The sequence below is a fragment of the Engystomops pustulosus genome, chromosome 3 (assembly GCF_040894005.1).
Source record: "Engystomops pustulosus chromosome 3, aEngPut4.maternal, whole genome shotgun sequence".
Lineage (NCBI taxonomy): Eukaryota > Metazoa > Chordata > Amphibia > Anura > Leptodactylidae > Engystomops > Engystomops pustulosus.
The window spans coordinates 110,952,653-110,968,041 of record NC_092413.1 but is presented as its reverse complement, the minus strand read 5'-3'; the positions used below and the strand labels follow the sequence as shown (position 1 = coordinate 110,968,041).

The following is a 15,389-nucleotide window of genomic DNA, read 5'->3' as shown; positions in this document are numbered from 1 at the left end:
TAACTAATGGTGGGGGGCATATAAAATAACTAATGGTGGAGGGGCAGCATAGGAAATAATTAATGGTGGGGGTATAGGTAATAATTAATTATGAGGGACAGTCTAGTAATTAATAGGGGGGCAGCATATTCAATAATTAATGGAGAGGGGTCCCAGTATATTAATAATTAATTGACCTAATTAATTAATTCATTGGGCCAGTATATAAAATAGTTCACAAGGGGGTGCAGTATATTAAATAATTAATTGGGGGGGGGCAGTGTATTACAGATGCGGTCACATGTACTGCTATTTATCCGGCCCTCCAACGGTCTGAGAGGGACAATGAACGGCCCCCTATGTAAAAAGTTTGGGGATCCCTGGTCTAGGGAGTAGGGGGGACATAATCGTTTAGGTCTAGGTAATGTTTGTTTCTTCGTAAATGTGCCCCAATGTGTGCACAGGTCTCCAGACTTGTCCTACACATCCCCCACAACATATAGTACTTTCCAAACAAAAACAACATGCAGTTAGAATTGCTGGCCTCAGACAGCCGGCCCCTGTTCTGTAAGCTGCTTAGAGTAGGTGTATTGTAGCAACTGCATAAACACAAGTTTAAAAAAATAAATGCAGCACAATGAAGGAAACCAAGCTCAAGGCAGAAAAATTGCTCAATTTTAAAGTTTTGGTTAAATTTTAACATTTTTGCTCAATTTTATGTTTTGAGGCATCTGAGAGTTTTCTGTGCAAAAATATTGCAAAAAGGCAGAAATTAAGAAGATGTTACACATTTGTGTAGCCACACAGCACACACATACTCATACTCGCATCAGAAGGCATTTAACACTGCATCAGACTATAAATCAGATTGTTGGAGACCTGCCCGTCTAACACATAGACTTCTGCACAAAATTCTGCCTATTGATAAATCTCCACCTGAGTTCCTGCTGGCAGCAGTGTGAGGAGTGTAAAGCTACAGACAGATACTTCTTGTGTTCTTATGTGTGATCTCATGGATCTCATCATCTCTGATCTGTCTCATCTCTCTTTCTATGTGTCAGATACTAGTACAATGTTCAGAAGCTAAATAAAAGTGTATATAAACCTGTACCTTGATAATCTAACCACATTGTCAGCTCACAGAACTAGATGGATCATAAAGGGGCTTATTTACTAAGGGTCAACGGATCACATTTCCGCCAGACTTCCCGACATTTTCGGGATCTGCGCCGCTGTTACAGGTATTTAGCAGGGGATTGTGTCACATGTGTCACAGCGGCGGCGGCTTTCATGCGACAGAAATCGGACAAACCAACTGATTCGGACTGAGCGCGGGATTTAATATTCAAATTGTGCCACATCCAATGCACTTACATACACTGGGAAGAAGATGGTAAAAATGGCGGACCTGAGCGGGGAAGCAACAGATGCAGGATGCAGGCGCACAATCTTAGTAAATCGCGGCACAGTGCATTGTCGTCAGACAATGTACTTTCAGAGAACTCCGATGAGCCGGGTAAGTAAATGTGCCCCAATGTGTTTGCTTAGAGAGTCCCTGCCCAAACTGGAATTTTGCACTGACCATCACAGGAGCTAAAACAGCAATAAAACTGACACAAATTAAGGGGTGTGCTGTCGGACTGTCAGACTGACTGATTAGAGTGTGGTATTTAACTTTTAAATTGTGTCGCAAGCCCTAGCCCTAAGATGCACCACTAAAAAGATGGTCAACTCTGTCGGACCTTAGCGGAAAAGCGTCAATTCTCAATTTTGGGCTCAAAATCTTAGTGAATTATAGTGCATTATAGTCGGACAAGCACTTTCTCTGAACTCCAGTAACCGGGTAAGTAAATGTGCCCTAATGCGTCTGCTTAGAGAGTCCCCACCCACACTGGAATTTTGCACTGACCATTACTGAGTGATAGGAGCTAAAACAGCAATAAAACTGAGTAAAATTGTAAAGTAAAGGGTTTAACTTATCTTTATTGTGTAAACACTAGGGAATTGAGATTTAAGAATTTTTTTTTCGTGTGCACCCCTAATGCAGCAATGATACCAACTCAAATGTGACTTCCGTAAATAAAGCTGAAATGAGTTAGCAGTGGGATCGTAAACGATAAAACAGTTTTCTTCTGTAACCTTATAATTGCAAAATTCTTCTCTGGCAAAACATGGTTTTGTGCTGAACCTGTGTTGAACTAGTGTAAAATCAGGAGGACTAAGTCTTTAATAAAGGGGTTTTCCCATGAAAGAAAATTCTCAGATCTCAATCCCCTAGTGATGTTAACACAATAAGGATTTTTAACTCTTTACTTGACAATTGTACTCAGTTGTATTGCTGTTTTAGCTCCTATCAATCCCTAGGCTGCTCAGTGCAAAATCCCAGGGTGTGGGCAGGGGCTCTCTAAGTAGACACATTATGGTCCATCTAGTTCTGTGAGCTGAAAATGTGGTTAGCTTATAAGGGCACAGGTTTATATACACTCTCATCACTGGCTTCTGAACAGTGTACTAGTATCTGACACAGAGAGATAATGGCTTGTGGGAGATTTGGCCCAGTAGAGACCGTGGTAGCGGGGTGCTGTGATGCAGTTCAAGACAGTGACACCAAGGTACAGTCCAAAACAGGTCTCGCCTGCGTTTATTGCAGCAGCAAAATAAAACAGCCTTTACATTCAGGCATTACACAAACAAAATCCTACCCGTCAGGGTGCTAACTAAACAGAGTTTCTCTAACTCATCACTAGTACATAAAATAAGTCGCTGCTCCAGGCACAGAGGTCAGGGCTGCGTGCTCTCCAGCCTCCTTTCAGAGAGAGACCACACTCTCAGCTCTGCTGAGCAGCTTTATGCAGACTGATTAGGCTGCTCCCATCACCTGTGTCCAAGGTGCTGGACAACACAACCTCAGCACTCAGGCCTCGCATACTATGAAAACCTAGGGGAAACATACCGCCCATCCACAGTTAACCCCTTCAGTGTCTCACATACCCTCCCCCTCTGTTTGACCCTGTGGGGGCGAACACTTTTGGCCATCAGACAGTGGGTACGAGACAGGGCATCGGCATTCCCATGCAGATTTCCTGCTCGATGTTCTACTGTGAACTTGAAATTTTGTAACATTAGGAACCACCTTGTGACCCTGGCGTTCGTCTCTTTAGCGTGACTCATCCAGGGGAGGGGAGAGTGATCGGTCACTAGTGTAAACTGTCGCCCTATCAAGTAATATCTCAGGGATTCCAGAGCCCATTTTATCGCCAAGCACTCCCTCTCAACTATACTATAGTTCTTCTCAGGAGGTGTGAGCTTGCGGCTCAGGAATGTCACGGGATGTTCCTCACCCTCCACTACTTGGGACAGGACAGCCCCTAAACCCACGTCAGAAGCGTCAGTCTGTACAATAAAGGTTTTGGTTAAGTTAGGGGTGATCAGTACCGGTCCCTCGCACAAAACCGTATTAAGTCGCTGAAACGCCCCCTCAGCCTCTTCACTCCACTTTACCATTACCGACCTGCTACCCTTGGTCAGGTCAGTCAGGGGTGCCGCTATTGTCGCAAAATCGGGAATAAATCGGCGATAATAGCCCTCACTTGCTTTTTGCTCACAGGTCTTGGCCACTACTGTATCGCCTCCACTTTATTTACTTGGGGTTTGATGACACCTCGCCCAATACGGTACCCCAGGTAACAGGCCTCTTCCAGACCAAACACACATTTTTGGGGGTTCGCTGTCAACCCTGCTGCCCTCAGGGAGTCTACCACTACTTGAACCTTAGCTAGATGACTCTCCCAATCGTTACTATAGACTATGATGTCATCCAGGTAGGCCGAGGCATATCTCCGGTGAGGTTTTAGCACGAGATCCATTAACCTCTGGAATGTGGCGGGAGCCCCATGTAGCCCAAAGGGGAGTACCACATACTGAAATAGCCCATCAGGAGTAACAAAAGCTGTCTTCTCTCTAGCCCTGTCAGTAAGGGGTACCTCACGTATGGCAAACATCAGATAAGGCAACAAACAATCCCAGTCCTTCCCATCTTTGCTGACCACCTTCTTTAGCATCCCCTTCAAAGTCTTGTTAAACCACTCGACCAGGCCATCTGTCTGGGGGTGATATACAGAGGTGCGGAGCTGTTTAACCTGCAGTAATTTACACATCTCCTTCATTACTCTAGACATGAATGGGGTACCCTGGTCAGTCAAGATTTCCTTGGGGAGGCCTGTGCGGGAGAATACCTGGAACAGCTCCCTAACAATGTTTTTGGAGGTGTTCCTTAATGGAATCGCCTCTGGATACCGAGTAGCGTAGTCCAGGATAACCAGGATGTACTGGCGCCCCCTTGTGGATTTGACTATGGGGCCAACCAAATCCATTGCAATCCGTTCAAACGGCATCTCTATGATTGGTAATGGGACCAGAGGACTCCTGAAGTGGGACAAGGGGGCAGTAAGTTGGCACTCAGGGCAGGAACTACAATACCGGTTTACCTCCTCCCATACCCCAGGCCAGAAAAATCTCTGCAGGATTCTCTCTCGGGTCTTCTCAGCACCTAAGTGCCCTCCCAGCACATGTTTGTGTGCCAAATCTAGCACCATCCTACGGTGAGATTGGGGTACTACAAGTTGCTCAACCTCCTCATCCTGTATCTGGTCAACCCTGTACAACAGTTCCCCAACAATCACCATTCGGGGGTATATTTTGTCAGCCCCTGGTATTTGGAGTACCCCATTTATCACTTTAACATTCTCCCGCGCTTTAAATAAGGTAGGGTCCTGTAGCTGTGCAGCCCCAAAATTTTCACGGGAAATCTCAAGGTCCGGCATGTCGGCCCCCTCCTCGTGACCCTCGACCTCACCAGCTAGGACCTCTAGGGGAGAGAATTCATCACCGGGGGTCACCCCTAATGCTGGTGTGGGCACATTGGCCTCGAAGGGTTCAGGGGCCAAGGCTGGGCATATCCGATGTCCATTATCTGTAATAGCACCTGAGGTGGGTCTTCGTCTGCAGAGGTCACAAAACACCGGTAAGTCTCTGCCGATAATAGCCTCATGAAACAGGGTCCCCACCACCCCCACTTCATGGGTGATAGTACCACAAGGTGTATGTAGGTTGATGACGGCAGTGGGATATTCACGAGTGTCCCCATGTATACATAACACTCCCACTTTACGCCCACTGTACAGTCCAGGATCAACCAAAGTTCCCCGCACCAGGGTGACCAGACTCCCCGAGTCTAGCAAGGCTTCCACCGTGTGACCACCGATCGTGACCATACACACTTGGGGTTCTGCATCTGTGACTGACTCGGCTGCCAGAACCGGCCGGGCAAACAGTGACACTCGCCGGGTCTGGTTGCAGTCCATTGGCTCCACTGACAGGGGACAGTTGGCAGCAATATGGCCCATTTCATGGCATCGCCTGCACTGGATACGGCTATGACCTCTGTCACGAGCCTCACTGGGTTTCTGTGTATCCAAGCCCCCCAGTGGACCCCCTCCCAACCTGACCTGTTTCCCTTTTTCTGCAGTCTTACCAGATGGTTTAGTGGCCTTGTCACTGGCACTGCTTCGTGTGGGAGAGATAAGTAGAAGATCCTCCGTAGCCCGATATCTCTCTACTAGGGACACAAGTTCCTCAGCATTTGTGGGACCGGCCTGTCCAACCCATCGCTGGAGCCGAGAGGGCAGAGAATGGGTGAACTTGTCAAGAACCACTCTCTCGACCATCTGTGAGGGAGTGCAGTCCTCTAGTTGTAGCCACTTCCGGACGAGATGGATCAGGTCATGCATTTGGGAGCGCCCACTGGTGGACCCGGCTGGAACGAACTTGTATGGTGACCCCAAGACGAGCCAGAATCTCCGCCTTTAGCTGGGGGTACTCACGGGCCTCCGTTTCACTCAGGTCGTAGTAGGCCTTCTGTGATTCACCTGTCAGGAACGGCGCCAGGACATCTGTCCACTGCTCAGCTGGTAACTCCTCTCGCTCAGCTACTCTCTCGAACACAGTGAGATACGCCTCCACATCGTCGGTCGCCGTCATCTTTTGTAAAGCCTTCTGCACTGCAGCCCGTGCGGAATGCTGGACAACCGGATACCCTTGCAAACCAGTATGGGACCCCTCAGTAGTCGTCGCTTGCGGTGCTGCCATAACGCCAGAAAACTTTTCCATCATCAGCTGGAACATGGCTCGGGACTCCTCCTGCTGGAGCATGGCTTGCTGCAGCTGCCGATCAGCCCGGGACTCTTCCTGCTGCTGGCGGGACCTCTCCTCCTGTTGCTGAAACATGGCTTGCTGCTGGCGGGACCTCTCCTCCTGCTGCTGGAGCATGGCCTGCTGCTGCTGCCGATTAGCTCTGGCCTCCTCTTGCAGGTATTTAATAAAGTCCTCCATCTTGGCTTTATCCTGCAATTTGCCTGCTGCTTTCACCCAGGCCATGCACTGTTGCAGGATGTAGCGAGCCTTTCAGGTGTGTGTCTTTTGAACTGCCCGCATCCTCCACCATATGTGGGAGATTTGGCCCAGTAGAGACCGTGGTAGCGGGGTGCTGTGATGCAGTTCAAGACAGTGACACCAAGGTACAGTCCAAAACAGGTCTCGCCTGCGTTTATTGCAGCAGCAAAATAAAACAGCCTTTACATTCAGGCATTAAACAAACAAAATCCTACCCGTCAGGGTGCTAACTAAACAGAGTTTCTCTAACTCATCACTAGTACATAAAATAAGTCGCTGCTCCAGGCACAGAGGTCAGGGCTGCGTGCTTTCCAGCCTCCTTTCAGAGAGAGACCACACTCTCAGCTCTGCTGAGCAGCTTTATGCAGACTGATTAGGCTGCTCCCATCACCTGTGTCCAAGGTGCTGGACAACACAACCTCAGCACTCAGGCCTCGCATACTATGAAAACCTAGGGGAAACATACCGCCCATCCACAGTTAACCCCTTCAGTGTCTCACAGGCTCTATGGATGAGCTGAAACATTGCACCTTATTTTGCCATGGATGAATAAAGATCACCTTTATACTTACTGGAGTGCTGCCTCATTGCATTTTTTTAGAAAGAGAGATGATATAGATCAGAGATGATGAGATCCATGAGATGCCTATTACTCACAATGACAGTCAGCTCTCCTACATCTCTGCTATTCCACAACACACTAGAACTGCTATGCCTTCCTGCTCTACTTCCCCCGATAAAAACTGTCTGATCTGTCTGCAGCTTGTAGTTCTCCTCACACTGCTGCCGGCAGGAAGTCAGTGTCTGTATCAGTGTGAATGTCCTGAAGTGTAGGGGGCGGGGCTAGAGTGCAGGAAGCAGAGAGAGAGAAACTCAGCTTCATGGCCGGTGCACAGAAATCCAAGGTGGCTTCCCTGACCTTAAGTCAGAAGTTACAGGGTCGTGTCCACAAGGACTGATAGAGACAGGTTGAAATTATATCTGTGAAATACTGTATATTTGTTTATAAAAGTGAATTTGAGAATGTGTTATTTTGTTATCCTGAGTACATATAAGAAACCTTTAAAGATTGGGACAAATGCCAACAGTAGTGAGGGAGTGCTCACCGTGTTGAATCAGTCATATTCCAAGTAGTAAACTTTAAAAGAATCTGGCAACTGGATAAAGATATTTCAGATGCCCAGTTTTTCCCTAACACAATTGAGTATTCTTATAGGGAAATTACATAAAAATATTGATGCTAGTGAAGGAAAATTGCCTGCCTGTCTCTCACTCACTCTCCCTGCTTCTCACTCCCTCTCCATGCCAGTCTCTCCATCTCTCCGTCACTCAATCACTCTACCTGCCTGTCTCTTTGTCTGTCAGTCACTCTACCTGCTTATCTCTTTGTCTGTTACTCATTCTCCCTGTCGGTCTTTTAGTCTTTTAATCACTCTACCTGCCTGTCTCTTTGTTTCTCACTAACTCATTCTCCCTACCTGTCTTTCTTTCACTGTCCCTGCCTGTCTATCACTCACTCTAGCTGACTGTCTCTCTGTCACTCACTTATTCTCCCTGCCTGTCTGTCTCTCACTCACTCTCCCTGCCTGTCTCTCTCTCTCACTTACTCTCCCTGCCTGTCTCTCCATATCTCACTTTCCCTGCCTGTATCTGACTCACTCTCCCTGCCTGTCTCCCTGTCTCTTACTCACTCTCCCTGACTGTCTCTCTGTAACTCAATCTCCCTGCCTGTCTCTCACTCACTATCACTGTCTGTCTCTCTGTTACTTACTCTCCCTGCCTGTCTTTCTGCCTTATTGTCTCTCACTCTCCAATCAAAGCTCAGAGCTCATATTAGTTACCAATCATGGCAACCAATCATGGCTCAGTTTCTAACTGCCACAGCAGCAGCAATGGCTCCTGTGTATGGTGGTTAATAAGTGTATTTTGGAAATCGCAGGGTGAAAATGATGATTTTCCCTGAGTCACAAAATTTGGTGATTGTAAATTCAACGGTGCTGATTCCTTTAATTGACATACACACACTCAGATTTATATATTAGATAAAAATCAGACTATAGTGTTCACCAAACATATCTGTTTTCCCAAAGGTTGTCTGACAATGAATGGTCTATCCCCATTATAGCTCACAAATAGAAGATTGTGAGGGTCTGACAACTAGGCCCTGCAACAACAAATTAATATTAGAGGTATGCACTGTGCCAGAAGCAGATTGCACCATACACTGTAAAGTGGTGCAGCTGCTAAAAAATATTTAGTTGGTTCAGTTCCTTTAAGGTCACTTTTACATGGTATTTCATAGGTAACATGTGAATTAACAGTTTGAATAGACTATATTTGGTTTCTAATGTTTGACTCTTTTTATAATTAACAGCATAAAATATAATTTTAAATAAACCGTGAAAAAACAAAAAGAGTAGGGGAGTGTACAGAATTTCTGGCAACTTCTTTTTCCACCAACAAATAAAAAAATGACATTCTGAAGGGAAGTAGTGATATGACAGTGGGTGTTTATAGACAGACACACAGGAAGGTGTAGGAGAGCATGTACTGTACACTGTATGCACATGACAAGGTGTACTTAGGTCAGGTCAAGCCACAATAAAGACCCAGGAGACTGATGCAGGTTCAATGAAAATGTCGGAAAAAGCAGGTGCTTAATATTTCTCTCTAGCCCATTTTTAAAGATTTTACTAAGAAATTTAAGACTCTGTAAAAAAGTTGCTGTTCTACATTTGTGTACTTATCGGCACTCATTTGTCTTTGTTGAAATATTTCACAATATATATACTGGAGATGAAATTTATAGAACAAACAATTTCCTAAGTGTCAAGTTCATGTGAATATAGCATGAGTAAAATACCAGTGTTTTGAGCGTATTTCATAAATTACATATATTCTAACAGTATAAAATGTAATTGTGATAATTGAAAGAGAACACTGATCAAAACTAGAGAAACCTTTTAGATACCTGCAAGGTATAAGTGTTAATAATGTTTAAGATCATTTAGTCTGAAAGCCTACTTTACAGAGACCAAACCTCCCATAACTCAACTTTGCTAAGGAATATGTATGAACAAATGAGAAGTAGTAAACATTACATTTAGTGATGAAAGCAAGTTTGGGTCTGATGGGAAACATTATGAGTGTAGACAACCTGGGCAAATAGTGAACCCAAAGTGTGTAAAGAAGTCAGTGAAATGTGGTGGAGGAAGTGTCAAGCTTTGGGAAATGTTTTCTGCAGCAGTAATCGGACCTCTCATACAGCTACATGCCAGAGTGACTGCAAGTGTGTATCAGAGCCTTCTTCAATAACACGTGGTTCCTTCCTTGCGTTCATCAATCAGAACCAGCAAGAAATTTTCATGAAGGATGATGCCCCCGTCACACTGCAAAATGGGTAAATCAGTTCCTTGAATCAAAGAACATTGAAACAATTAAATGACCAGAACAGAGTCCTGAGCTAAACCCAATAGAAATCCTGTTGTTGGCAAAGTTATGGCCAAGAAACCCAAAACAGTCACAGAGCAGTGTGAGAGACTAGTGATGTCTTGTGGCTGCAGATGTGCTTGAGTCATTCACAACAAGGCCTGTGGACTCCCTAACTAATTAGTGACTGTTGTAACCTTCAGTTTCTCTGTAATTGCTGTTATCTAGATATGATCATCATATTTTTTTGCAAAATAAAAGTTTTAAGTTCAAATACTTTGCTAATTTTGTAAAACGCTGTTTCAGTGTCATGGTGTACCCCTTACAAAAAATCTATGTAGGTTACATTATTTCTGGAAAAAAAATCAAGTGATCATACATTGTTCTCCAATTTAGATCCATAGTGTATAAAATATCCATGGGTTTAAAATTAGTCCACCAGTGTTTTGACCATACAAACCTGCAAACAGTGTTCGGTATCTGCCCCGGAGAGCTGTGTATCATTTTGTATATAGTTACTAGCAGAAGGATTTGTTAAAATACATTGATATTCCTGAACTGTAGCAGGAGTTGGAGCACTGGGGTGCCCTGGTCTTTTAAAATTATACTAATAAGCCTGAAGGACTTCTGGGGGTGTTACCCCTCTATGGTGAACCCTCACAGGCAGTTACACTGTCTCGCCTCCCCCCTATGCTTCTTATAGCAATTCCCCCCTCCCTCTGTGCATGATTTTACCTCACACAGTTGGAGGGGGGAGTGCCCTTCAGATCATTAGCATAATTGTAAAGTTTGATTTTATAAGGAAGCAGGCCATAGATAACAGTGATTGCCAGAGTCACGGGGCCTGGATTTATGAGTAAGCATCCCTGGTTTATCCTGCTTGATTTTGATGGTAGATTTCTTTTAATCAATAGCAAATACAAGTGCCCCATATGAAGTGCATGTATAGTTTGGCACTTGACTCACTTTCTAAGTCTATTTGTGCACAATACAGAACAGCTGCAGAATTCACTCAGTTGCAATTTAGCATCCCTTGCTTTAAAAAACAAACTAAATTTGTCTGATTTTGGTGTATACCATATTTTTGCCGCAGCAGGTGGGCCGAGCTTATCATTGGAATTGCAATGGTTAAATTGGATCGGAATACACAGTAGATGATGTGCATGTGACTTGGGGGAGGTACATGGAGACTTTTTTGTCATTTCTCTAGGTTCTGCTGCAGTAACTTTGTTGCAGACTTTGATACCCACTTTCTCCCTAGAATAACAATCCCCCATATGTGGTGGTAATCTGCTGTATGGGCACACACCATAGCATTAAAGGAAAGCTGCACCCTTCAGAGCAGATTTGCCTTGTCACTTTTTAAAGGCTATACAATCTTTATTTTTTACGACAATTTAGACATATAAGGGGTTATTTTCTGCAAGATTAGATGCACTTAAAAAAAAAACTTAATTTTAGTGGGTCATTATCTTATTGATGAGAGTTTATTACCTCTTGAATGTATGGAATAAGAGAAAATAATTTTTTTGGGGGCCGTTCCCTGTACCAAAAAATAACATGTTATCTTTATTCTATTGATCACTACGATTACAGTGATACCTCATTTACATAGTTTTATATATATTTTTACAATTTTACTGAAGAAAAACTAATATCGAGAAAATCTCATTTGTTTTTGTGCCACTATCTTCTTACAAACATAATATAGTATTTTTCAGTTGACCAAGAATTAGGGCTCATTTTTTAAGTGTTGAGTTGTTCTTTTCAGTGGTACCATTTTGGCGCACATAACTTTTTTTAAATCACTTTTTGTAGTGCATTTTTGTGAATGGATTTTAAGAAAACTTTAAATTTTTGGCAAGTTTTTCAGTTTTTTTTATGTCGTTTACCATGCGGGTCCAATAATTTTTCCAATTTATTGTACAGATTGTTACAGACAGTTTGCTGATTCCAGGTCCTGCCTAGAGGCGGGGCACGGCTTGGTGAACACATTGCGCAGCCCTGGGGAACTTGCTGGGGCTGCCCTCAGAAGATCGTTTCCCCCCGTGGTGACCATGGCGTGTAAGGGGTCAACACCATTGATTCTAGGCTAGAAGGGTATTAAGTTAAAAAATCCAAATATAGTAGTTACCGTTTTTCAGTGGTACACGATGGAATTCTCTTTACTAAAGTAAGGAGCCTGTTGTTAAAAATTTGGATAACATCCCTGCTTACCTCTCTATAGATTTATAGACTGCCCATAAACTTTACATAAATGTCGCCACAATCTACTGCTTTTACTTGGATCAAACTAATGTTTATGAGGTCAGCCATTTAGGTACATGGTTTTCATACCAAAGGTAATTCAGCCTGCAGGGGGTTTATACTGTAGGGGACTGAATGTGTTATCTATGCAGTTAGTTGATCACAGATCTGAGATCAACTAACTCAAATATTAAGAAAGTTTTTCTGTGTGTGTTATTAGCTCTTGTTACTAAGCCTGGCAGACTAACTTTTAGTGCTCCTCCTTCCTGGGTGTCTGCACCTGTCTGCCTGACTTGCTATTGGTCATTCTGTTTCTAGGCTGATTCCTTTGTTCCTTGGGCAAAGTTAAAAAACTAACCTGTTTGTCCTGCCGTGCTTCACGCTTTCACTTTATTTGGACAAAAACAATTTCCTCTGTGTGAACTTGCAAAAGTGATTGAAGAGAAAGTACGCAGTGACGAATTCTGCCGACAGTGCTGCAGTTTCTCCATATGGATCTAATGCACAGCATGATCAGAAGTCAGTCTAAAATAGAGATTTTAGTGATTCCTTATACTTTACAAATACTAAATATTTATAAAGTAATAATAGATGCCAGACTTACTTCACCTATCCCCTGTCTTCAAGTGCCCCGACAGACTCTATATCCTGGCAATTTGAACTCTTGACTTTGACATATGATGATATTCATATGACTGAACCTAAAAAAATTTTTTTGTTTTTTTTGGAGATGGTATCTGCAACAAACACATTTGACAACATTGCTGGTGGCCAGAATTCACAGTCAGGTAGTGGATGCAAAGAGGTGCAACAGGATTTACAGATGTTCAGTAAAATGAGAGACTTTGCCAATTAAGGGTTGGATAAAGTGTTTTAAATTTGTGTTTTCTTTCTTGAATTTTTTGAGGTGCGGTTTGGTTTTTTAAAACACATGCGTTTGGGGTCTGCGGTTTGAAACACATGCGATTACATGCACAAACAACAGTGAGAACAATATCACTGCGATTTAACAAATTCCAACAGACACAGCTTCATGCAATAACTCACATTAAGCATTTTTTAAAAACGCAGCCAAACATTTGAAAACATGCGTAAAAACCATTGTAAGGCCCCTTCCACACTAGCGTTGCATTTCACGCCAGGGTGCAATGCGTGAAAAACTGACGTTTTTGGCTGCGTTTTTGTTCCATTTCTCCTTGGAGTCATTAGCGATTTTGCGTTTTTCACGCGCGTGGTGTTCGCTTTTTTTGGGGTTTTCGGTGCGTTTTTCACGCACGTTTTTTAAGTCAATTGGACTTTTTCAAAGGGATCATGGTTCGGGAATAAAATGTTTTATTTAATTGAAAAAGAATGTCTTCAGATAAGTTAGCAGATGTATGCAAACATCTACAATCTTTTCTTCACTGTTCCGTGCGTATATTATCTCCCGACAAGTTAGCAGATGTGAAGAACAGTGAAGAATAGAATAAAAACAGTGAACACAGGATCATTTAAGTGAAAAACACAGTAAAGAACTCAGTGAAGAATAGATTACAGATGTTCGGCACATCTGCTTACTTGTCGGGAAATATGCGTGGAACGGTGCGAACAAAATAGCATGTGAAGAACAATATATATGTGTGAAGAACACATTGCAGATGTATGGAAACATCTGCAATGTGTTCTTTACACACATATATATTGTTCTTCACATGCTATTTTGTTCGCACCATTCCGCGCGTATCTCCCGACAAGAAAATAGCGCCCAAAGTCAACCATGCCACTTTTCTGCAATTTTGAAAAATTATAAAAAGCGATCACAAGGCTGTGCAGTCCTTAAAATGGCAGCATTGAAAACGGCATCAAAAGTCACAAAAGATGACAAAAAAGGCCAGGGAAGGATACTAAAAATTGTGTGTAAAAAATGAGACATGAATTTAAGTGGTGCCCGCACCTCTTTTCCCATATTTATAAAGGCAAAAATAACACTGGCTGTAGCGCTATTTTTGCTGTCATAGATAATGGATGTATAACGGAAAGGCAAACTTGCATACATGCATGTCAACTGGAACGGATGGGGAACAGAAGGATTAGCCTAATAAACTTGGTCTAGCCGATACGTTCTCGTTTTTGAGTTTTTCTCTTTCCTTCTGTTGAAACAATCAACAAAACAACAGTGCAGATGTCAACTGAGCCTAAGAAGTTATTAAGAACACTGCACAACTGAACAGCCTCTTTCCTTAAGTTGTGTATTATGCTTTAATTACTAAGCAAAATCTTAGAGTTTTTTAATCTGGAGATATGGTTGTAGCAGGATGAAGAATCTCTACACCCAATTCTTCCTTACAGCTTTATAATGGCTAACCAAGAAGCAGAGCTGGACTGTGATAACATAGTGACATTCTTTTGAACTTCCTGCCTATGCCAACTACAGTTCCATCCCATCCTGTTCTTTGCATCCTATGGGAAGTTCTGCAACAAAAAAAAAAAAAACGCTCACAAAGAAATTGGTTGTGTCAGCAGAATGCAAGCAATGCAAGAGATGACAAGAATATCTTGGCACTGTAATTTTAAATTTGCGATACTCATGGAAACTAAGGTACATACACACACATGTAAATGTATAATGGATCTTATGTCATACTAAGCAAAGTTTGCTAACACATCAGACATGAAAGCTTGTTCAGTCAAAAAATGATCAGTACAAAGCAAGCATTGTACACTTTTCAGCTCTCTTCCAAACATATAATTTTTTTTTAAAGTGTAAACTTTACATCCACACTAGTCCTGTGGCCCAAGATGCTTTACAAAACATCATGCACTGGCAGACAGTTGTATAAAATGCCCTCTATTCAGCTAGTAAACTTGGGCACACTTACCAACTGTCCCAAACACACTGGTCATGATGTGAACATTCACATTTTTTCCCTTTATTTTGTAACCTCTGCATTTACTCAGAAGCATACCAGAATAACTGATGCATCAATTCCTTTAACGGGAACCTGTCACTACATTTTCACCAATACAGTTAATGACAAGCTCACATACAGCCCAAGAACTAATTGACACCGTTCTTTTAGCTAACAATTGTATCCCTTACATCCTCATAAATCAACTTTACATTACACAGTATTACCTGGCATCAGAGGGGGTGTGTCCTGCTCAGCCGACCTATCCCATCTCCTCCTCCCCTTGTCTCTTCTCAGCATGTCATGTGAACAGGGTGATATGCTCTAATGTTGTCACATGTCATGTGATCAGATATATACATGGGGTGGACTTAGCAAATGTAACAGGACCTTTTA

The 15,389-nt window shown here is 43.0% G+C and overlaps 1 protein-coding gene and 1 long non-coding RNA gene across 4 annotated transcripts in view; both read right to left on the bottom strand.

Moving 5' to 3' along the window:
* Nucleotides 1–13,624, bottom strand: part of LOC140121787 (uncharacterized) — a 44,180-nt gene extending 30,556 nt beyond the window's left edge. Inside the window, exons 1-2 of one of the 2 annotated variants that reach the window (XR_011854182.1) lie at nt 12,710–13,624; nt 12,464–12,630 (exon numbers count right to left, since the gene is read on the bottom strand). This is a non-coding gene — a long non-coding RNA (uncharacterized lncRNA). The remainder of the gene's footprint in view (nt 1–12,463; nt 12,631–12,709) is intronic. The other variant, XR_011854183.1, reaches the window with a different exon arrangement.
* The window catches only part of SESN1 (sestrin 1), a 133,597-nt gene that overhangs the window by 40,321 nt on the left and 77,887 nt on the right, over nt 1–15,389 (bottom strand). The window lies entirely within an intron of this gene.